The following is a 23,579-nucleotide window of genomic DNA, read 5'->3' on the forward strand; positions in this document are numbered from 1 at the left end:
TGTGTCATGAATGCACAGCCTGTGCATAATTCGGGTCAGAACTTGTTCTTTGAGAATGGGAGAACATGCCCTAATGAATCTCTAATTTTAGATGGAACTTGCTCTTTGACAGTTGGAGGAGGGGGGGACGCCCCCAATCAACCTCTAAAAACCTAATTTTATAATTTGTTAAACAACCCAGTTTTTAGATTGATAAATAAAGTCCCCCAATGGCAACCAAACTAAAAAGGACGCTCAAAGCCTTAAGTAGAATTATCTCTAACTTTCCTCCCCTGTAATAAGTGTTCTCCAACCTTCATTTTCCAACTCCAGAGTGGTGTTAGAATCCTTTTCCAACTTCCCCGCTAAATTTCTAGTCCCACATTGCCAATTGTAAACAAGAAATCAAGGTCTACCTCTCTATATGTATGAACTCTATATGTACGAAGTGAAACGCATGCCCATGTTGATTTCTTTCCCTCTTTATTTTTAAGGATCCAAAGCTCACTCATATTAATACTAAGAGTGTGTTTCACAAAAGTGGTTATTAGTTAAAAGCTGCTAGCGGGTAGCGGGGAGCTATTAACTGAAAGTTGTAGTTTTTATTCATTATATGAATGTTTGGCAAAAGTACTTTGAAGCTTTTGAAATCTGTAAAATTACATAAAAGGTACTTTGAAGCTACTGAGTTTTTGAAATCAATTTTTTGAATTACCCTTCAATATATATATATATATATATATATATATATATATATATATATATATATATATATATTAAACAGGAAGGAGGGGAGGGGACATGTAGGCAGCTTGTGTCATGAATGCGCAGACTGTGCATAATTCGGGTCAGAACTTGCTCTTTGAGAATGGGAGAGCATGCCCCCAATGAACCTTTAAAAACCTAATTTTATAATTTGTTAAACAACCCAGTTTTTAGATTGATAAATAAAGTCCCCCAATGGAAACCAAACTAAAAAGGACGCTTAAAGCCTTAAGTAGAATTATCTCTCACTTTCCTTGTAGCACTTGGTTCCCGGTACGTATTTCTTGTAATTAATAATTCTAAATTCATGCATTTTTGCCTTGGACTCGGCGAGTTGAAGGACCGACTCGCCGAGTAGGAGCTGGATGAGACGCGAAGTCTGAGCCTTGGACTCGGCGAGTAGGTCGTGTTGGGCGAAAACCCTAACCCGAGTGTTGGCACCCTATTTAAGCACACTAACTCGGCCTCCTTTGTCCCTAACACTTCCAGAGAGCTGTAGTGAGAGACCCTAGCCCCTATATTGTTCTTGTAATTGATTTTTACTTGGTGAAGGAAGTTTGGAGCTTAGAAGAAGAAGGAGGAGGTTGAAGAGTGCAAGGCAGGGAGTAGATCCGAAATCTACACTGTGAGAAGCTTTCATTCAGGTAGAAAAGTTCATACCTTGATCACTAGTTCATTAGATACCATTTTTGTCCAAAATTGGTGGTTTTCAAGCCCTAAAACACAAAACTCCATGTGTTTGTGCTTAATGATCCGAAAGGACTTTAGATCTAGACCTTGTAGTCGTATTAGAAGCATAAAGTTCATGTGGATGAAGTGATTGAGGTCCCCATTGAGTGTATGACCTCATAAAGAGCTTGGATTTTCCTTTTGAAGCTTGTAGGGCCATGCATGCACGTAAAGTTTGCAACTTTACATGATAAGCATGCCCTAGGAACATAGATCTATGGTTTTGAAGCGTTGCATGTATCAGATTTGATCTATATGGGAAATGGGTCAAGGGACTCGGCGAGTTCTTTGAAGACGGCCTTAGACTCGGCGAGTTGGATGAACAACTCGACGAGTCCTATGAAGATTGCCTGGTACTCGACGAGTTGTTCTTCAAACTCGGCGAGTCAGATGAACAGTTACTGAGTATGATGGGTTTAGATGTTGAAGGTCCAACCCTTCGTATTTATATGCGGAATTAGCAATCTAACGTGTTGCAATAGTCCCAGAAACCCAAATCCTCATAAGGGATGCTCTGGTGAGGATTTAGAAGCGAGTGGGAGGTTTGCGCATGGACTCAGCGAGTTGTTCTTGGACTCGGCGAGTCGGATCGCGAGCCGGTTCTATCGTTCTAAGTAGTGAGTTAAGGGTGACTCGGTGAGTTGGAAGAGGGGCTTGTAGAGTAGGACCGAGTTAGTGGGAAAAGGACTCGGCGAGTCGGTGCCATGACTCGGCTAGTCCAGTCAACTGGAAGTTAACTTTGACCAAGGAGTTGACCTTGGACCAGGGGTGGGTCATTCATTTGACCTAAGGGTGTGAATGAGTGGCTAATCTATGTTTATGATTTATAGCCGGAGGATTACCGATTCAGCAGTCAGGCGCTTAGCAAGCAGGCGTTCAGCAACTACTTTTCGAGGTGAGTTACCTTCCAGTAGCGGTGGGTCTAAGGCCACAATGTTGGCCCACCAGTAGCAGATGTATGATAGATGATTGTCTTTGTGATATCATCTAGGTTTGTTACTACCTAATATGTTATATGCTAGCATGATATGTTGTATGTGATAGTAGTAGAGTTCGGTTGTTAGGACCGAAGGGTAGTCAAACACCCCAGGTACATCTGACAGTACATGATGATATGTTTGCATGTTGGCTTGTTATGTTATATGTGATAGAGGTAGTAGGAGGGGACTAGTCCCCAAGTTTGGTTGTTAGGACCGAAGGGTAGTTCAGGGACCCCAGATATGTCTGATAGTATGCTTATGTTATGTTATATGTGATAGTAGTAGTAGGGGTGAAATATTCCCTGAGGTACGGTTGTTAGGACCGAAGGGTAGTCAGCACCCCAGAATGGCTTGACATAGGTAGGTCGGCACCCCAGAATGGATGTACGGGTAGGCCGGCACCCCATAATGGCCGTACCGGGTAAGTCGGGCACCCCAGAAATGCCTGGCAGTATGTATGTGATATGATTGTATGGTATGTGGTATGATAGGGGGACACACTAAGCTTCGTGCTTACAGTTTTTGGTTTTGGTTTCAGGTACCTCTTCAGCGAAAGGGAAGGAGCTGGTGCGGTAGTGGCACATCATACACACACACTTTGGATTTCCGCATTATGAGATGTTCTGGGATTGTACTCTGACATTATTATTATTTTCTTGTTTTGGGTTTTCATACATGTAATATGTTTTATGAAATGATATGATTGGATGATGTTTTGCTATAAATATTTTACACACCACTTATTTTAAATGAAATTTTTGGGCGTGAAAATTGGGTTGTTACAAGTTGGTATCAGAGCCCTGGTTTGAGGGATTCGGACACACCTTCGGGAGTGTCTGAACTCAAATCAAGGGATTAAAGGATTTCGAAAAAAGAAAAGTTTTCTAAAAGGTTAAGTAAAGAGTTTTAAGAAAGAACGAAGTGTGTGATGTGCGCGACCAGCCGAGATCAAGTAAGTATTCCCCAAAGTACCCATACTATGTTTATCAGTTTCAGTAGAACACCATGCTAGAATAGGACTAAGGATCTAGGAGGATGCCTTACGTGCCTGCTTTATGTGTTCCAGCCTTATGTGAATTGCATGCTAGATATTGAGTAGACAGTTATAGAATAGTCTGTTTAGGTTATGCCTGATAGTATGAGTTCAGCATTGTATGCTAGTACAGTTTCTTGATTAACGAGAGTAGTTTGCATGTGTATGCTTCCCTTATCCGAATGATGCTTGCTCTGTGCTTAGTGGGACTCTGAGTGATGGGAGTTATCCATTAGGTGAATATGCCACATCACATGTGATCAGGGTTGAATAATCTCATAGTGATGGATTTGGCCCTACTGCGCAGCTCTCGTCTGATTCCAACCATTGTAGGGACAAGTCTTTTACTCGAAGGATTATCTGAGCCTCATCACATGTGATGGTATTCAGGTGATGGCTAACTGGCATTACAAGGAGGCCTTCGGCAGCTGAGGATTGGTTTAAGTGGAGTCAGGGACTTTCCTAGGGTAAGCCTAGGATAAAGATAGCGGTGATCAGCAGTGGTAGAAAGGGATCTGGTGTAGTCAAGACAGTCCTTGAAGAAGGTACGGATAGATGTGGAAGGTAGTATGGGCGCGTACTACTGAAAGCAGAGGATCCATACCTGAATCGAGGAAGGCCAAGATAAGACCAAGGAACTTGTAGTGGATGTGGTTCCTCAAGAGGTATCAGTATCACTAACAGTCATTGTTTATATATTGCAGAAAGGTGGTACTACGATCGAGGCCAGCATTTGGCAGTTCAGGAGAGGGATCAGGTTCCGAGCTAGGGGATGAGAGGCTACGCGAGTTCATTGTGTCAGAGATCACTAGGGGCATCCTTGAGTTGACTCCCATTATCTTCAGGTCGATCAAGGAACGGATAGTTGAGTTGATGGAGGATTGCCTCAGGGCATTCAGGAGCGACATGGCATCTGGCCAGTGGGGATCTTGCACACTGTTCTTTAAGGACTTCAGTGTCAATGGTGCGCCAGACTTTCACGGGACGAAGGACCCTATAGCTGCCAGGTGGTGGATTGCAGACATCGAGTTTGCACAGTTGACTAGCTTCTGCCCCGAGGGGTCAAAGGTGAGATACACAGCAGGGTGTTTGAGAGACAAAGCTAGAGAGTGGTGGGAGTCTATCGGTGACTCATTGGGAGCCTCGGCTATCGAGGCTATGACCTGGTCGGACTTTGTGACCAGGTTCAGGGTAGAGTTTGCACCGGCTGTCGAGCTTCAACAGCTGGCCAGGGAGTTTTTAGATATGAGGCAGACGACGGAGACCGTGGTGGAGATCACCACCAAGTTCCGGGAGAGGGAGTTGTTAGTGCCCCAGAATGCAGGTGATGAAGATATGAGGCGGACTCGCTACCATGACATGCTACGAGCTGACATCCTTGAGCATGTTAGTTTTTCAGCTTGCCCTACCCTGGATTACATGATTGCCAAGGCTAGGGAAAGGGAGATTGATCTGGAGCATATCTGGAAGAGGAAGGCAGAGGAGGGACATGTTACAAGGGCTTCGGGGAAGAAGCCCAAGGGATCAGATGCTGGCCCGAAAGGCCGGTCACGACCGAGCCGCTGCAAGAAATGCAGCAAGCCACATGAGAGGGCATGTAGACTGGAACGTCGGGCTGCTACAAGTGCAGCAAGACGGGGCATTTCATCATGGATTGTACTGCCCCTGCACCGGTTATTCAGACGTCTGAGTTGTTGTGCTTCCACTGCAACCAGAGGGGCCACAAGAAGGCCAATTGCCTCCAGTTGACAGCAGCATCAGCACCAGTGAAGGCGCCAACTCCAGCGACCCTGCGGATCACTGATGGCCGACAGGGCAAGGCAGAGGCTCCAGTGGTGAGGAGCCAGTCATTCCAGTTGACTACCGAGGAGGCACCCGCCGCACCCAATGTGGTCACTGGTATGATTCTTTATTTATGCTTTTATGTTATGTTGTTTTAATGTTGATATGTTATATGTATGTGCTCTGCTTAGGATCGTTCCATGTGAACGGTATCCCAGTTCAGGTGTTGTTCGATTCGGGGGCTACCCGATCATTTGTTTCTCTTGCGCTTAGCAAGAAGTTTCCTGAGTCTTCGGGCAGGTTGGATTGCCCTTTAGAGGTGGAGATTGCCAACGATCGATCGGTGCGAGCATCAGATGTTTTCTGAGATTGTGTATTGAGATTGTTTGAGGAGCGTTATCTGGTGGATCTGGTTCCCATACCTTTGCGGGGGAACAAGGTTATTATCGGTATGGATTGGTTAAGTCACAATGGGGAAGTGATAGACTACGCGCAGCAGCTAGTGCGAGTCAGAGCCCCAAGTGGGGGAAAGTTGGTGATTCAGGGCGAGAGAACACAGCGAGGGCCAGCCTTATGTTCGGCGGCGAGGGCAAGGTGCTACCTTCAGCAGGGTTGCGCAGGTTATGTCGCGTATGTTACGGATACCCAGGAGGCGGGTAGAGTGACGGTGGACAAGGTGCCCGTAGTATGAGAGTTCGCGGACGTATTCCCCGAGGAGCTTCCTGGGATACCTCCAGAGTGTCAGGTGGAGTTCAGGATCAACCTAGTCCCTAGTGCGGCTCCCATAGCCAAGGCACCCTATCAGTTGGCTCCTCCCGAGATGCAGGAGTTGTCTACACACCTGCAGAAGCTGCTAGACAAGGGATTTATCAGGCCGAGCAGTTCACCCTAGGGAGCCCCGATTTTGTTTGTGAAGAAGAAGGACGGGTCACATCGGATGTGTATAGACTATCGATAGTTGAACAAGGTAACAATGAAGAACCGTTACCACTCCCGAGGATTGATGATCTCTTTGACCAGTTGCAGGGAGCATCTTGGTTCTCCAAGATCGATTTGCGTTCAGGTTATCATCATATGAGGGTCAGAGAGGGGGATGTGCAGAAGACCACGTTTCGGACGCGATATGGCCATTATGAGTTTGTGGTGATGTCGTTTGGGCTCACCAATGCTCCTTCCGCATTCATGGACCTCATGAACCGTGTGTGCAGACCGATGCTGGATCGGTATGTGATAGTTTTCATTGATGACATCTTGGTTTATTCCAAGACGCAGGAGGAGCACGAGGGTCATCTCCGAGAGGTGTTGGAGACCCTGAGGAGAGAGAGCTTATATGCTAAGTTCTCCAAGTGTGAGTTATGGTTGCGCGAGGTGCAGTTTCTTGGGCACCTTGTCAACCAGGACGGGATTTCAGTGGACCCGGCCAAGGTAGAGGCCGTAATGACATGGGAGGTTCCGAAGTCTCCATCTGAGATTCGGAGTTTCCTGGGTTTAGTGGGCTATTATCGGAGATTCATCCAGGATTTCTCCAAGATAGTCGTGCCATTGACCAGGCTAACAAGGAAGGCTGTGGTCTTTCGTTGGGGGCCTGAGCAGCAGGCAGCGTTCGAGACACTGAGACGGAGATTGTGCGAGGCGCCAATCTGAGCCTTGCTAGAGGGCATAGAGGATTTTGTTGTGTACTACGATGCGTCCATCTCAGGTTTGGGCGCGGTATTGATACTGAGAGGGCATGTCATCGCCTACGCGTCGAGGCAGCTGAAGCCTCATGAGGCGAATTACCCAAAACATGACTTGGAGCTGGGGGCTGTTGTGTTTTCCCTCAAGATTTGGCATCATTACCTCTATGGGGTTCGTTGTACCATTTACACGGACCATAAGAGTTTGAGGTACCTCATGGATCAGTCGAATCTAAACATGAGGCAGCGTCGGTGGTTGGACGTGGTAAAGGATTACGATTGCGAGATCCTTTTATCACCCAGGGAGGGCCAATGTGGTGGCTGATGCGCTTAGCCGTAAGGTAGCGCCGATCCGAGATATCTGCCTACGGATGACAGTACTGACTCCGTTGTTGGAGCGGATTCGGGAGGCTCAGCAGGAGGCCATGAAGGAGGAACATCGGAAGAGTGAGCGGATTGTGGGACAGGTTTCCTCCTTCGACTATGATAGCCGAGGGTTATTAACTCTTCACCGTAGGGTGTGGGTCCCTGATCATGGTGGCATGCGTCAGGTTCTAATGGAGGAGGCGCACAAATCCCGGTTTTTTATTCATCCCGGGGGCAATGAAGATGTATAGGGATCTTCGTCTTGACAATTGGTGGCCTTACATAAAGTGGGATATGGTTTGGTACGTTGAGCGGTGTTTGACCTGCAGGAAGGTCAAGGCCGAGCATCAGAGACCACACAGCAAGATGCAGCCGTTGGACATCCCGTTGTGGAAATGGGAAGATATTACGATGGATTTTATCACAAAGCTTCCCAAGACCGCGTGAGGATTGGATTTGATATGGGTCATCGTGGATCGATTGACAAAGAGTGCCCATTTTATTCCAATTCAGGAGGACATATAGGCCGAAAAGTTGGCCGACGTCTATATTAGGGAGATAGTGGCGCGGCACGGGGTGCCAGTATCCGTGATTTCAGATAGGGATGTGCATTTTAATTCCATGTTTTCGAAGAAATTTCATGACAAGTTGGGCACTCGTATGCATTTTAGCACCGCCTTTCACCCACAAATAGATGGTCAGAGCGAGCGGACCGTCCAGAATCTAAAGGATATGTTGCGGGCATGCGTGCTAGACTTCGGTGGTATCTGGGATACCTATCCTCCTCTAGTTGAGTTCTCGTACAACAACATCTACCACGCGAGTATTAATCGACCACCCTTCGAAATGTTGTACGGAAGGAGGTTTCGGACCCCGATATGTTGGGGTGAGGTTGGCCAGAGGGTCATGGGGAGCACCGATGTAGTGCTCAAGACGACCAAAAATATTCAGCAAGTTTGGAGCAGGCTTCAGACTGCATAAAGTTGGCAGAAAAGTTATGCCGACAAGCGCCGTTCAAACTTGGAATTCCAACTCGGGGATATGGTTCTACTGAAGGTGTCGCCATGGAAAGGCATCATCCGATTTAGAAAACGAGGCAAGTTGACCTCAATGTACATCGGACCATTCAGGGTTGTAGCCCGGGTGGGCAAGGTGGCATATAGGTTGGATCTGCCAGCCAAACTCAGCCAGATCCATAGCACTTTCCACATCTCTCAGTTGTGTAAGTGCTTGGCGGACGACTCGACAGTGGTTCCTTTGGAGGATATTCAGGTCGATGATAGCCTGAATTACATCGAGCGGCCTGTGGAAATCCTCAAAAGGAAGGCGAAGGATCTGAGGAACAAGAGGGTGGAACTAGTAAAGGTGCAATGGCAGCACCGGAAAGGATCGGAGTGGACTTGGGAGCTGGTGAAAGAGATGATGGATCACTACCCCGAGCTATTTCAGGATCGAGCAGCAGACTTCGAGGACGAAGTCTAAAATAAGAGGGAGAGATTTATAGCACCTGGTTCCCGGTACGTATTTCTTGTAAATAATAATTCTATATTCATGCATTTTTGCCTTGGACTCGGCGAGTTGAAGGAACGACTCGTCGAGTAGGAGCGGGATGAGAAGCGAAGTCTGAGCCTTGGACTCGGCGAGTTAGTTCCCCGACTCGGTGAGTAGGCCCTATTGGGAAAAACCCCTAACCCGAGTGTTGGAACCCTATTTAAGCACACTAACTCGGCCTCCCTTGTCCCTAACACTTCCAAAGAGCTGTAGTGAGAGACCCAAGTCCCCATATTGTTCTTGTGAGTGATTTTTACTTGGTGAAGGAAGTTTGGAGCTTAGAAGAAGAAGGAGGAGGTTGAAGAGTGCAAGGAAGGGAGTAGATCTGAAATCTACAATGTGAGAAGCTTCCATTCAAGTAGAAAATTTCATACCTTGATCACTAGTTCATTAGATACCATTTTTGTCCCAAATTGGTGGTTTTCAAGCCCTAAAACACCAAACTCCATGTGTTTGTGCTTAATGATCCGAAAGGACTTTAAATCTAGACCTTGTGCTCCTTTTAGAAGCATAAAGTTCTTGTGGATGAAGTGATTGAGGTCTCCATTGAGTGTATAACCTCATAAAAAACTTGAATTTACCTTTTGAAGCTTGTAGCGCCATGCATGCTCATAAAGTTTCAACTTTACGTGATAAGCATGCCCTAGGAACATAGATCTATGGTTTTGAAGCATTGCATGTCTCAGATTTGGTCTATATGGGAAATGGGTCAAGGGACTCGGCGAGTCCCAAAGTGGAACTCAGCCAGTTCTTTGAAGACGGCCTTAGACTCGGTGAGTTGGATGAACAACTCGACGAGTCCTATGAATATTATCTGGTACTCAGCGAGTCAGATAAACAGTTACTGAGTAAGAGGGGTTTAGATGTTGAAGGTCCAACCCTTCGTATTTACACGCGGAATTAGCAATCTAACGTGTTGCAATAGTCCCAGATACCCAAATCCTCATAAGGGATGCTCTGGTGTGGATTTGGAAGCGAGTAGGAGGTCTGCTCGTATGGACTCGGCGATTTGTTCTTGGACTCGGCGAGTCGGATCACGAGCCGGTTCTATCGTCCCAAGTAGTGAGTCAAGGGTGACTTAGTGAGTGGGAAGAGGGGCTTGTAGAGTAGGACCGGGTTAGTGGGACAAGGACTCAGTGAGTCGGTGCCATGACTCGGCGAGTCCAGTCATCTGGAAGTTGATTTTGACCAAGGAGTTGACCTTGGACCAGGTGTGGGTCAGTGGTGTAAATGAGTGGCTAATCTATGTTTATGATTTATAGTCGGAGGATTACCGATTCAGCAGTCAGGCGCTTAGCAAGCAGGCTTTCAACAGCTACTATTCGAGGTGAGTTACCTTCCAATAGCGGTGGGTCTAAGGCCACAATGTCGGCCCACCAGTAGGAGACATATGATAGATGATTGTCTTTGTGATATCATCTAGGTTTTTTACTACCTGATATGTTATATGCTAGCATGATATGTTGTATGTGATAGTAGTTGATATGTGCATATTTAGTGTGTATTAAGTGTAGTTTATTATTCATATATTAGCTAAATTGTTGCATATTATGGACAAAAGGTACTTAAAAGTGTTAAATTATGATTTTCAGTCCAAAGATGAAGCTCGGAAGCGAAAGGAAGCAAGAGAAGCGGTTAGGAGCTCAAGAGTGGAAAGAAGAAAGAAAACACCCATAAAAGGCTTCTACTCGTCGAGTCTGACCTTGACTCGACGAGTCCGGTCGCGGATTCAGGAAGATAAGCATTCGGAAGTCAAGATAGTTATCGGATTACGACTATTGTGAGAGGGACTCGACGAGTCACCATATGACTCGACGAGTCGGGATGCATATATAAAGATAACTCTATAATGAGAGAAGGGAGAATTCTGGGAAGTTTCAGAAGTGCTTAGCTGCGAATAAGAAGCCAGAAGAACCCTAGAAGTCGACCAAGGAAGCTAGAATCCAATCCCGGGAGTAATTAAGGCGTAATTTCATCATTCTACTTAATTCTTTTGTTTTGTCAACATGATTAAGCAACTTGAACTTATTTGTTTGCTGTTATTTACCTTAGTTATGAACTAATTTCTTTATACTTCTGTTTGGGGATACAAAGTTGACAATATGGTTTGATTGATTGGTAGGATTAATTCCAAGTTGGTGATTAATTGTTATTTTAGCTTGCTAAAGAACCTTGTGTATGAATGATAATTAATTTTCTGTTAATAGGAAGATAATTGACTAGCATGAACATCTATTGATTATCAACCTCATATGATATGTGACCACTACATCATATGTCTAGAATTAATGAATATGAAACTAGGATTAATAAGGAAATTGAGTAAACTTATGTGCAAGCTTGTAAGATGACCATCGAACAAGAGGTTAATTAAGAATAACGAATTAATTAGCTATTGCAAGTCTAACTTAACCCGAATAATTAATCTAGTAAATATAATTAAATTAAGCAATTGGCCACTGTTTGAATTAGTTTATTTGCTAACGATTAGGGTAGTGAACACAACTTAATCACTTAAATCGGTAACCAACGAAAGAATTAATCCATTGCACTATTACCTTAAAATCAACCATCAAGTTAACCGAGTTGAACTAAACAGAAGTTTCTTTCCCGTTATTGAATCTAGTTAATTTGTTCTTTTCTAGTCTTGCATTAGTTTTAGATAGTAAGTTTCTAGTCTTGTAAAACTAGAGAAAAAACCTTTATTTGCTAAATTAACTTAGATAGAATTAGTTTTTAATTTAATTTGTCGTTCCCTGTGTTCGATACCCTGCTTATTTAGTTATACCACAATTGATAGGTTCACTGCCTTTTGTGTGTTATTTGATAATTAAAGTAGGATTAAAACTAAGTGAGTTTTACACACATCAAGTTTTTGGCGCCGTTGTCGGGGAACGGTTCTAAAATTAGCATTAAAATTCTAATTCAATCGATCCTTTGTGTAAGATTCATCTTACACAAAGTTAATTTATGTTCATTTTTTTTTGTTTAAGTTTTTTTTTTTAGTTAAAAAATAAATAAATAAATAAATAAATAAATAAATAAAAAAACGCTGATTTTAACTTGAACTCGCCGAGTGCATACGCCCCGACTCGGCGAGTCTGACGCTAAATCAGGTTTAATTTTTGTTCTTTTTTACGCGCTTTGTTTTGTTTTAGTTTGCAGTTGGTTCATGACCCGAGGATCTGCTACACCTCTAGTTCCCCCTCTTGAAGATCCGGAAACCGCATTAAGAAGAAACAAGGGCAAAACCGTTGGAGAAACCGCTTCTTCAAGGAACTCACCACTCAAAAACCTCAAATCCGTTTTTAGCAAGAAAAGGAGCAGCAAAGAAGGAGCATCCAGTGCGTCGTTGACAACCGAAAATCCGACCCCAAAAGACACCGATTATGATACCGAAGAAGAAAGCGAGCACACATCCGAGTTTGAAGACGACTTAGCCACCGCTATGGCTAATATTGACGAAATCCCCATGGGGGAGTGGAAGAAAAGGATGCGTGATGACACCGGCCCAGGACTTGTGCAACCCGCAATCCCCGCTACCGCTACGTTTGAACTAAAGGGCCATATTCTCGCTCAACTCAAGGAGATACCATTTCACGGGAGAGATCATGAAGACGCCTATAAGCACTTAGATGAAGTAAATGACGTGGTGGATTACTTCAATGTACCTAATGTGCCCCGCGAGGTCCAGCTACTACGCATGCTTCCTGTCACATTTAAAGGAGCTGCAAAGGATTGGTTGAAGTCACTCCCTCCCGGATCAGTTACCACATGGGCCAAAATGAAAGAAGAATTCATAGATCACTTCTGCCCACCTTCCAAGATAGCCAAGCTAAAGAAAGCCATTGCCAACTTCGAGCAACAACCCGGCGAATCCCTTTATGAAGCTTGGGAAAGATACAAGAGCCTACTTCGAAATTGCCCCCACCACGATCTCAATAGCCAACAAGAGGTCTCTATCTTTTATGATGGAGTAAATGTCACCACGAGGCAACTACTCGATTCACAAGGCCCACTCACCCGAAAGCCACCTCCGGAAATAAAGGAGTTAATTGAAGAATTCTCTAGGCACTCTAGAGAATATCACAACCCGAGGAATGAAGTGAGTCGCGGAGCAGTAAATTCGGTAAACGATGGTATGGCGGCGGTGATTGCTAAACTCGATAGCCTAGACCGAAGAATGACAAAAATGGATCAAACGATCCATGCTATTAGAGTTGGATGTGAAAATTGTGGCGGTCCCCATCTTACCAAGGAATGTGATCGAGACGAGAATGGAAATAAAAAGGCTCAAGTATTCTACTCCAGCGGTGATAGATACGATGAAGATTGGAGGAAACCGAAGAAGGAATGGCTCCCATACGAAGAATACAGAAAGGCGAAGGAAGAGAAATATAAGCAGAGGGAGAGGGGATATTATCAAAAGGAAGAACCGGTGACGGACAAGAAGACGAATTTAGAAGAAATACTCACAAAGTTCATAAGCGCGTCCGAGAAAAGGCATAATGATCATGATGTGGCAATGCAAGAAACCAGAAACATGTTGAGGAATCAGCAAGCTTCTATTCTCAACATAGAGAAACAGCTGGGCCAACTTGCACATCAAGTAAACGAAAGAAGACCGGGCCAACTTCCAAGCGACACCCAACCCAATCCAAGAAACGAGAACGTGAGCGTAATAATCTCCAGCGGTGAAGAAGAATTGGCAGAAACACTAAGCGTTTCCAAGGAGAAGGCAGAAAAGGAAGAAAAACCAGAACAAGAAGAACTCGATCAGACTCGCCGAGTCACCAAAATGGACTCGACGAGTCCAGTCGGGAATGAAGAAAATTCCAGTTTTCTGAAGCCTTACAATCCTCCTTTGCCTTACCCAACCAGAGCCATGCCTTCAGAAACAGTTCAAGCCTATAGAACCTTCATGGAGCATGTGAAAGCGTTACAAGTCAATATGCCATTCGTGGACACAATGCTCCAAACTCCCAAATACTTTAACTTGCTTAAAGGTCTGTTTGCTGCCAGGAAAGATCTTGCTGAAGTCGCGGAGGTATTGATGAGTGAGCTGCCTGAGAAGAAGGGTGATCCGGGCAACATAGTAATTTCGTGCCAATTTGGTAATGAAGTTTCTACACAAGCATTGGCTGATTCAGGGGCAAGCATTAATTTGATGCCCTATTCATTCTTTAAGAAGCTGAATTTACCAACACCAAAGCCGGTAAATATGAGAATCCATTTGGCAAATAAAACAATAATTCATCCACAAGGCATATGTGAAAATCTCCTTATCAAGGTGGACAAGTTTATTTTCCCAGTAGACTTCGTGGTGGTGGAGATGAAAGAAGACCCCGAAATACCAATTATTTTGGGAAGAACATTCTTAAACACCGCATGTGCCCTAATTGACATATCTGAGTCTACTTTGACATTAAGAGTGGGTGATGAGTCGGTGATGTTTAAAGCTAATCCAGAGGTCAAGCAAGAAGAAGAAAAGAGAGAGGAAATCTCATTTATCCAATTGGATGATGAGGTATTACAAAAAGAGCTTGAAATTCTACTAAAAGAAGACCCAAGTAAGTTCACACTTCACTCAGCAGAAGTTGAAGATGCTAACAAAGACCTGGAGGAGCTAGAGAAGCTGCTGGAAGGAACCGACTCAAACAACAATCCAAAATTGATGGAACCCAACCTGACTCGCCGAGTCACCATAATAGACTCGACGAGTCCAGTCGATTTGGAAAAAAACTTGACCCAAGCTGATTTGTTTGTTGACAGTTCTTCACATACCCTGGATTCAATTACTGTTAGTGATTCTTTGGAAGAACGATCGGCAGAAGAAGTAAAAGGAATGGAGGTCCAACACGCCAATGTGGCATGCCTTGATACGATGTCATTTGGAGAAGAGTCGAGCACAAAAGAGGATGAGGACATAAATGGAAGCAGAGCGGAAGCTGATCACCAATTCACCACTAAACCTAGAGCACGGACCGCTATGAAATATGAAGTTATCAAATTCAAAGAAAAGGATGTTCAAGAGTTGGTGAAAAAGCATGGGTTGAAAAAGAAGAAGAGGAAAAGAGAAGCCCAAACAGCTGAGGAAGATACAGAGAAAAGGAGGAGAGACGAATTGAAAAGGGCTTACAAGAAAAAGATTCGCGCTTACAAGACTAAGTATAAACCGCAAAAAGTGAGGCGTACATTCCCAATGCTTGAAGGCGAAAAAACGTAAATGGGAAGGAGTCTAGCTAATGACTCCTCAAAAAGAAGCGCTTGGCGGGAGGCAACCCGTCGTTAGAGTTTGCTTTCTTTTACTCTTTAGTTTTTTTTATTATTGTTTTTGTTTTGTGTTTCAATTTTAATATTCCAAATCATCGGACTTGTCTGCTTAAGGGAGCGCCTAACTTAAGAGTGGGGTGAAAAGATTTTGAATAAATAACAAAATTTTAAAAATTAGAAATGTTTTACAAGAGACTCGCCGAGTCTGACCTTGACTCGACGAGTATATACTAATTTCAGAAAAAAAGTCTGACTGCGCGATTGGACTCGCCGAGTCTGACCCTGACTCGACGAGTCGAGCTTATTTACAGAAAAAAATAAACATTTTCGAAATTACTTTTACATCAAATAGGGTTTTAACCCTAAAAATTCATTTTCCACACCACACTCGACGGGTGCCTCTCTTTACAAACTCTCTCCCAAGCATTCAAGTGTTCTTCAACTTTTCTTCCAAATTCTCAAGGTTTAAACCCAAAAGGTAACAACTTTCTTCTTGATTTCTAGATAGAATGTGATTATAAGGTCATCTACACTTACAATTTCATGAAAAAACCCGTTTTTGAAAAAAGTAACTAAATTCTAGGTTTTCGATTTTGTCATGAATATTGTTGTTTTGAACGTTTATTGTGGCATTATTACTTAGTAGGAAGTCCCTGAACAAAACCCTTGCAAGAATTTAAAGGTTACATGGTTCAATTTTGTGAGACCCGTCGACTGACTCGTACAGGTCGCGCGACTCGCCGAGTCGGGCATGGACTCGACGAGTCCAGTCGATTTCCAGAACAGTTCGATTTTTTTAATTATATTTTGTGTTTTCTGGGTCTGGTTTATATGTTTTGCAGGAATCATGTTTAGAAGAGGACAATCTTCAAGGGGTATCCAAGGGGAATTTCCATGGTTGAATTTCCCACAAATCGAATCTGCTTCAACAATGAGGAAGTGGAAGAAGAAACTTTCCGATATTAAAAAGAAGGAGGTCTATGTCCCGAACAGAATTGACTGGGAATGGTTGCAAAATGTTCGGTATGAAGAAGAATTAGCTCCGTACCTTTTAAAGGAGTTTCATCATGACGGCGAGTCAATGATATGTGATGGGTGGAGCCAGGTCTTCCGCATACAAGAGCCGGTATATTTGGAGCTTTGCTTGGAGTTCTTCTCCACGGTATCTTTTACCGGTGGAGTGGATTTATATCATCCGGCGAGCTTCACCTTTTGTCTTGGGGGTGAGTATCATCAATGCTCGGTGGTGGATCTTGCTTGCCGTCTAGGGATTTATGATCAACCTTTGGTTTCAACGAACCTCTTTCGGGCCTTTTTGGCAACCACTCACATGGTGTTTCCCGATGGGGTTACTAGCACGGGTTGGTGGAACACTATAGGGAATAAAGTTTACATCCCGAAGTCAGCACAAGAAGGGAGCATCCGATCCCCGACTCACCGCCTCATTCACCACCTTATTTCCTCCACCATCAACCAAAGGAAGGACGATGACAAGGTTTCCAACCTTGATGTTTTTTACCTTTGGAGCATTATCACGCCCGGCGTCTTTTGCAACATCCCGTGGTGCATTGCTTCATACCTCTCAGCGGGTGCGGTCAAAGATCGCAAAACATCGCGTATCAATGGAGGCATGTTTGTCACTCGATTGGCTAATTCATTCGGGTTGATGAACCGTGGTGCCTGGAACCTCTTGACATTGATCCCGACACCCCCATTTAATCCCATTCTTTTCCGCAGAGCACGAATCATTGAAGACTATGGTGGTGGCCATTATGCCATCCCAAATGATGACCCAGTTGTAGGTCCCGAAGCACCGGGAAGGAGGGTGAGATCGCGAAGGGAAAGGGATGTGGAGGATGAGCCGCCAGTGATTCCGGTAGAGACTGAAGACGTACCAATGGATTGGTACAATATAGAGATGAGGCGGATGCAAGACCAAATGGCTAAGGGGTTAAATTTTAGCAACCAATCCCACATACGACTTTTTGACCACTTCAATATTCCACATATTGATGGTGGGAATTATCCATACATTCCATCGTGGGACGAGAGGATTAGTGCACACCAAAGCGGAGCTGGGGGAAGTGGAGCCAACGATGATGATGAGGAAGACGAGGATTGATTTTTTTGTGTTTTTGTGTTCAAACAATTTGCAATTTTTATTTTGTTTTGTTTTTGGTGTGTATGCTTTGAGATTTTATTTTGTTTAATAGTTGTTTGCTTTAGTTATTTTCAGGATTGCATTTTGATTGCTTGCTTAGGATGAGGTAAAGCATGGATGTTTTTACGTGTGAGAGCGAGTCAAGGAAGCGAGTTTTTAACGTCAAAGTGTCAAGTCCGGTCTTAGGAGTGTGAGCGATTGAGTCCGCATGTGAGGAAGGGTTAATGAAGTTGTTAGAGACTCAAACAGTTGCCACATACCAAAATTTTTCATTCAGTGGCCAACTCGTCGAGTGCACTAAGCTGACTCGACGAGTCGCTTTGTATTTCAAGATATTTTAAGACGTCGCGCTGCTACTCGGCGAGTCCATCATCAGACTCGACGAGTCGATCATTTTTTTTTTTGGGCCGAACGACTGCTGATTTGATGTCAATACTTATACCACTTGCATCCTTCTAATTCCATATCCATTCTTGAAGATCTTATGCCGATTTTCGCATATTAGTGCGACCCACATGATACATGGATGAGATTGTTCCCATGTATGCAGTTTATTGAAGATGGAGCTTAAATGAGAGTGATCAACCTATCCACTGCTATCCCAGGGGAGTTTGTTCCAATACCCTCTTTATTTTTCTGTTTTTATGCATAGTATGCAATGAGGGCATTGCATCACATAAGTGTGGGGTAGGGGGTTGGTTACATATTAGTCAAATTTTAAAAATTTTGCATACCAAAAGGATTATTTAGGATTTAATTTAGACAATTTTGGTAAAGAATTAGGATTCCATGTTAGAATTGTGTTAATAATTGCATGACAACCCAAATGTTTAGTTGAGCCTATATACGTTCTAGTGCATTTGTGGCTTCCTTATTTCAGTGAAATCATGAGACAAAAACACGACCCTGCTCAGCCTGAGGGATGTAATATGTTTAGCAGCCTAAACCTGAAATGTATCCAGGAAGATTTTTATCATTAGCCAATAAAGGTTGAGATTGAGCGCCCCTGCTTAAGCATGTAGGGATTTGAGTGAAAAAAAGTGAGGTATACATGTAAAAAAAAAAAAGAAAAAAAGAGAGAGAATTACAAGAAAAAGTTTGAAGAATTTTTGGAGCATCAAAGTCAAGTATGAAATATGAAGATTGAAAATTCCGAAGAATTAAAAAAAAGTTGAAGATACCGAAAATCAAACAACAAAGGTGGTGAATTCAAAGTTATCCAAGATCAAATTATCAAGCAAGTGAAGAATTCCAAAGAGTTCCATAGTGGTATCGAAAAGTTGTAATTGTCTAGATTATGTATGCTTGGGTTGCTCAATTAAAAATACCTTGAGGGTAAAGAGGTTTTCTGAGGATGGATTCGAAGGGTTGCATAAAATGAGCATAGTTCGGGGTGAGTGGGGGAATGTTTATGAGGATTGTGAGTATTTGAAGTATGGGGGGTTTTTAGGAATTTTAGACACAAATGCATGCGTTGCGGTCTTGGCATAATGGCTGGGTTGGATTGGAGTTATTATATGTGATTCTAATGTGTTAAAATTCAGTTTTGCTTGAGGGCAAGCAAAAGACAAGTGTGGGGTATTTTGATATGTGCATATTTAGTGTGTATTAAGTGTAGTTTATTATTCATATATTAGCTAAATTGTTGCATATTATGGACAAAAGGTACTTAAAAGTGTTAAATTATGTTTTTCAGTCCAAAGATGAAGCTCGGAAGCGAAAGGAAGCAAGAGAAGCGGTTAGGAGCTCAAGAGTGGAAAGAAGAAAGAAAACACCCATAAAAGGCTTCTACTCGTCGAGTCTGACCTTGACTCGACGAGTCCGGTCGCGGATTCAGGAAGATAAGCATTCGGAAGTCAAGATAGTTATCGGATTACGACTATTGTGAGAGGGACTCGACGAGTCACCATATGACTCGACGAGTCGGGATGCATATATAAAGATAACTCTATAATGCGAGAAGGGAGAATTCTGGGAAGTTTCAGAAGTGCTTAGCTGCGAATAAGAAGCCAGAAGAACCCTAGAAGTCGACCAAGGAAGCTAGAATCCAATCCCGGGAGTAATTAAGGCGTAATTTCATCATTCTACTTAATTCTTTTGTTTTGTCAACATGATTAAGCAACTTGAACTTATTTGTTTGCTGTTATTTACCTTAGTTATGAACTAATTTCTTTATACTTCTGTTTGGGGATACAAAGTTGACAATATGGTTTGATTGATTGGTAGGATTAATTCCAAGTTGGTGATTAATTGTTATTTTAGCTTGCTAAAGAACCTTGTGTATGAATGATAATTAATTTTCTGTTAATAGGAAGATAATTGACTAGCATGAACATCTATTGATTATCAACCTCATATGATATGTGACCACTACATCATATGTCTAGAATTAATGAATATGAAACTAGGATTAATAAGGAAATTGAGTAAACTTATGTGCAAGCTTGTAAGATGACCATCGAACAAGAGGTTAATTAAGAATAACGAATTAATTAGCTATTGCAAGTCTAACTTAACCCGAATAATTAATCTAGTAAATATAATTAAATTAAGCAATTGGCCACTGTTTGAATTAGTTTATTTGCTAACGATTAGGGTAGTGAACACAACTTAATCACTTAAATCGGTAACCAACGAAAGAATTAATCCATTGCACTATTACCTTAAAATCAACCATCAAGTTAACCGAGTTGAACTAAACAGAAGTTTCTTTCCCGTTATTGAATCTAGTTAATTTGTTCTTTTCTAGTCTTGCATTAGTTTTAGATAGTAAGTTTTTAGTCTTGTAAAACTAGAGAAAAAACCTTTATTTGCTAAATTAACTTAGATAGAATTAGTTTTTAATTTAATTTGCCGTTCCCTGTGTTCGATACCCTGCTTATTTAGCTATACCACAATTGATAGGTTCACTGCCTTTTGTGTGTTATTTGATAATTAAAGTAGGATTAAAACTAAGTGAGTTTTACACACATCAGTAGTAGAGTTCGGTTGTTAGGACCGAAGGGTAGTCAGACACTCCAGGTACGTCTGACAGTATGTTATGATATGTTTGAATGTTGGCTTGTTATGTTATATGCGATAGAGGTAGTAGGAGGGGACTAGTCCCCGAGTTCGGTTGTTAGGACCGAAGGGTAGTTCAGGCACCCCATATATGTTTGATAATATGCTTATGTTATGTTATATGTGATAGTAGTAGTAGGGGTGAAATAGTCCCTGAGGTTTGGTTGTTAGGACCGAAGGGTAGTCAGCACCCCAAAATGGCTTGACATGGGTAGGTCGGCACCCCATAATGGCCGTAAGGGTAGGCCGACACCCCAGAATGGCCGTACCGAGTAGGTCAGGCGCCCCAGAAATGCCTGGTAGTATGTATGTGATATGATTGTATGGTATGTGGTACGATGGGGGGACTCACTAAGCTTCGTGCTTACAGTTTTCGGTTTTGGTTTCAGGTACCTCTTTAGCGAAGGGGAAGGACCCGGCACGGTAGTGGCACATCATACACACACACTTTGGATTTCCTCATTATGAGACGTTCTGGGATTGTACTTTGACATTATTATTACTTTCTAGTTTTGGGTTTTCAGACACGTAATATGTTTTATGAAATGATATGATCGGATGATGTTTTGCTATAAATATTTTACAAACCACTTATTTTAAATGAAATTTTTGGGCGTGAAAATTGAGTTGTTACATTCCTCCCCTGTAATAAGTTTTTCCAACCTTCATTTTCCAACTCCATAGTGATGTGGGAATCCTTTTCCAACTTCCCCGCTAAATTCTAGTTCCACATTGCCAATTGTAAACAAGAAATCAAGGTCTACCTCTCTATGTGTACGAACTCTAAATTCTAGTCCCACATTGCCAATTCTAGTCCCTCTTTATTTTTAAGGACCCAAAGCTCTCCCATATTAATACTAAGAGTGTGTTTGAAAAAAGTAGTCGTTACTTATTAGCTGGTAGCGGGTAGCAGATAGTTAGTAGCGGGGAGCTATTAACTGAAAGTTGTAGTTTTTATTCGTTATATGAATGTTTGGCAAAAGTACTTCGAAGCTTTTGAAATAAGTAAAATTACATAAAAAGACAATTGTTTAATATATATTGAAGGGCAATTCAAGAAATTGATTTCAAAAACTCAGTAGCGTTATGTTAAACACAAATGAAGTAAAAGCTAAAAGTTCGTACTGTCAAACGAAAATTTTTGTTTAAACTATAGCATTTTGTCATAAACTAAAAGATATAAACTCTCAAATGTTAGTGTGTGTTGTTATTATGGTTTATATTGTTAGTCCAATATAGTGGTTAAGCCAATTTGTACTATTTTATATATATATATATATATATATATATATATATATATATATATATATATATATATATATATATATATATATATATATATATATATATATATATATAAGTAAACTAAAGATGTTCGGTAGGTGTACATTATATGTCTATACGGGTTTGTTTTTCCATGATTGGAACCAAATTCTCCTATAAACGAAAATTATATAGATTTAGACCACACTTCTCTATTAGAACATATTAAATATCCAGTTGATCAATATTTTTATTAAAATAACAGAAAAGTACTAAACAATTACATTCAATATTGAAACCAATGAAGAATTTGATAGTCGTATTCAACAAATCTTAATTTTTAACTATCGTTTTTCAATTTTGACTTTCAAATGTGGAGACCTATCCACTTACTTTACGTGTGTTTCCATACCAAAATAAATAAAAACCTTTAATCACAAAAGTATGTCAATTCCATGTCCCAAAACTTATAAACTAGTATATGCTAGTCAAACCCTTTCTTTCGAGTCTTCAAATAAATATATTGGTTGACAGAAAAAAGAATTATGAATGCTAAAAAATTATTCTTTTGAGAATATGCATATATGCTTGTGAATATCCAACAAAATTATGTTTTTGCCAAAAAAAAAAAATCACAAGTACCCTATATGTTTGCATATGTAAACAGTTATGTTTTTGACATTTTTTTCACAAATTCCCTATAAGTTTGCATATGTTTAACATTATGGTGTTTAATTGAATTATATATATATATATATATATATATATATATATATATATATATATATATATATATATATATATAGGTAAAAGTGAGTATACCCTTAAGGGTATATAAGCTTAGGTACCCAAAATCACTATACTACATCGTTTTGTATCATATATATACATTGTAATTATCCAATGTTCTTATAATTCAACTTCTAACTTGATTTACTTCCAAGATTTTTATCAATTTCACATTTATATTCATCTTACATAATTTTCATTTTCAATTATAATATATATAGCCTAGTAGGTGTTCGACAAAAAGATGTGATGTAATAGGAAGATAATAATGGAATTTCGAAAATTTTGAAAGTAAATCAAGTCAAGGGGTTGAAGTTTAAGAACATTATAATGAATATGTTAAACAAAGTGACGTATTATAATTAGTTTGGGTACCTAAACTTATATACCCTTAAGGGTATATTCACTTTTCCCATATATATATATATATATATATATATATATATATATATATATATATATATATATATATATATATATATATATATATATATATATATATATATATATATATATATATATATATATATATAAAAGTTTGAAAGTTGTTATGAGTTTTCATTTGAACTTAGATATCAATACGCTATGGAAACGAAATTTGACTTTTCAAAAATTAACCTAATATAATAATACTATAAGTCTTTTAAGTTAAAAATACAACTAACCACCATTAAAATAATATTAATTTCTAAACTCAACCCGTTGAAATCATTATATACTTATAAAGTTGGTATTTTTCCTTACACCACATTTGTTTGAAACTTTCATCTATTTTTCCTTTCATCACATTCATTTGAAACTCCCATGACTTTTCAATTTCTTTCTAATAGTAAGTATAATTTGGTTAATTAGGTTAAATAAATATCAAATCTAACATGTAATCATATATAAACTAAATTTCAATATTAAAATAATATATTTACTTCTACTAATAAAGCTATGTTTTTTAACATATTCGTTAAACTAAATTTCAATATTAAAATAATATATTTACTTCTACAATAACAATAGTTAAAAATAACTCTATATAAATGATTATAATGTTACCTTTAAAATCAAAAAATAATGTTTGACGTTTTAAATAATTATAATGATAGAAATCAAAACATTAATCAAATAAATTAAAAAAAATTAACAATAACAATAACTATAAAAAACATTAAACCATATAT

This window comes from Lactuca saligna, chromosome 6, assembly GCF_052625555.1.
Source record: "Lactuca saligna cultivar CGN05327 chromosome 6, ASM5262555v1, whole genome shotgun sequence".
In the NCBI taxonomy this organism is placed as follows: Eukaryota; Viridiplantae; Streptophyta; class Magnoliopsida; order Asterales; family Asteraceae; genus Lactuca; species Lactuca saligna.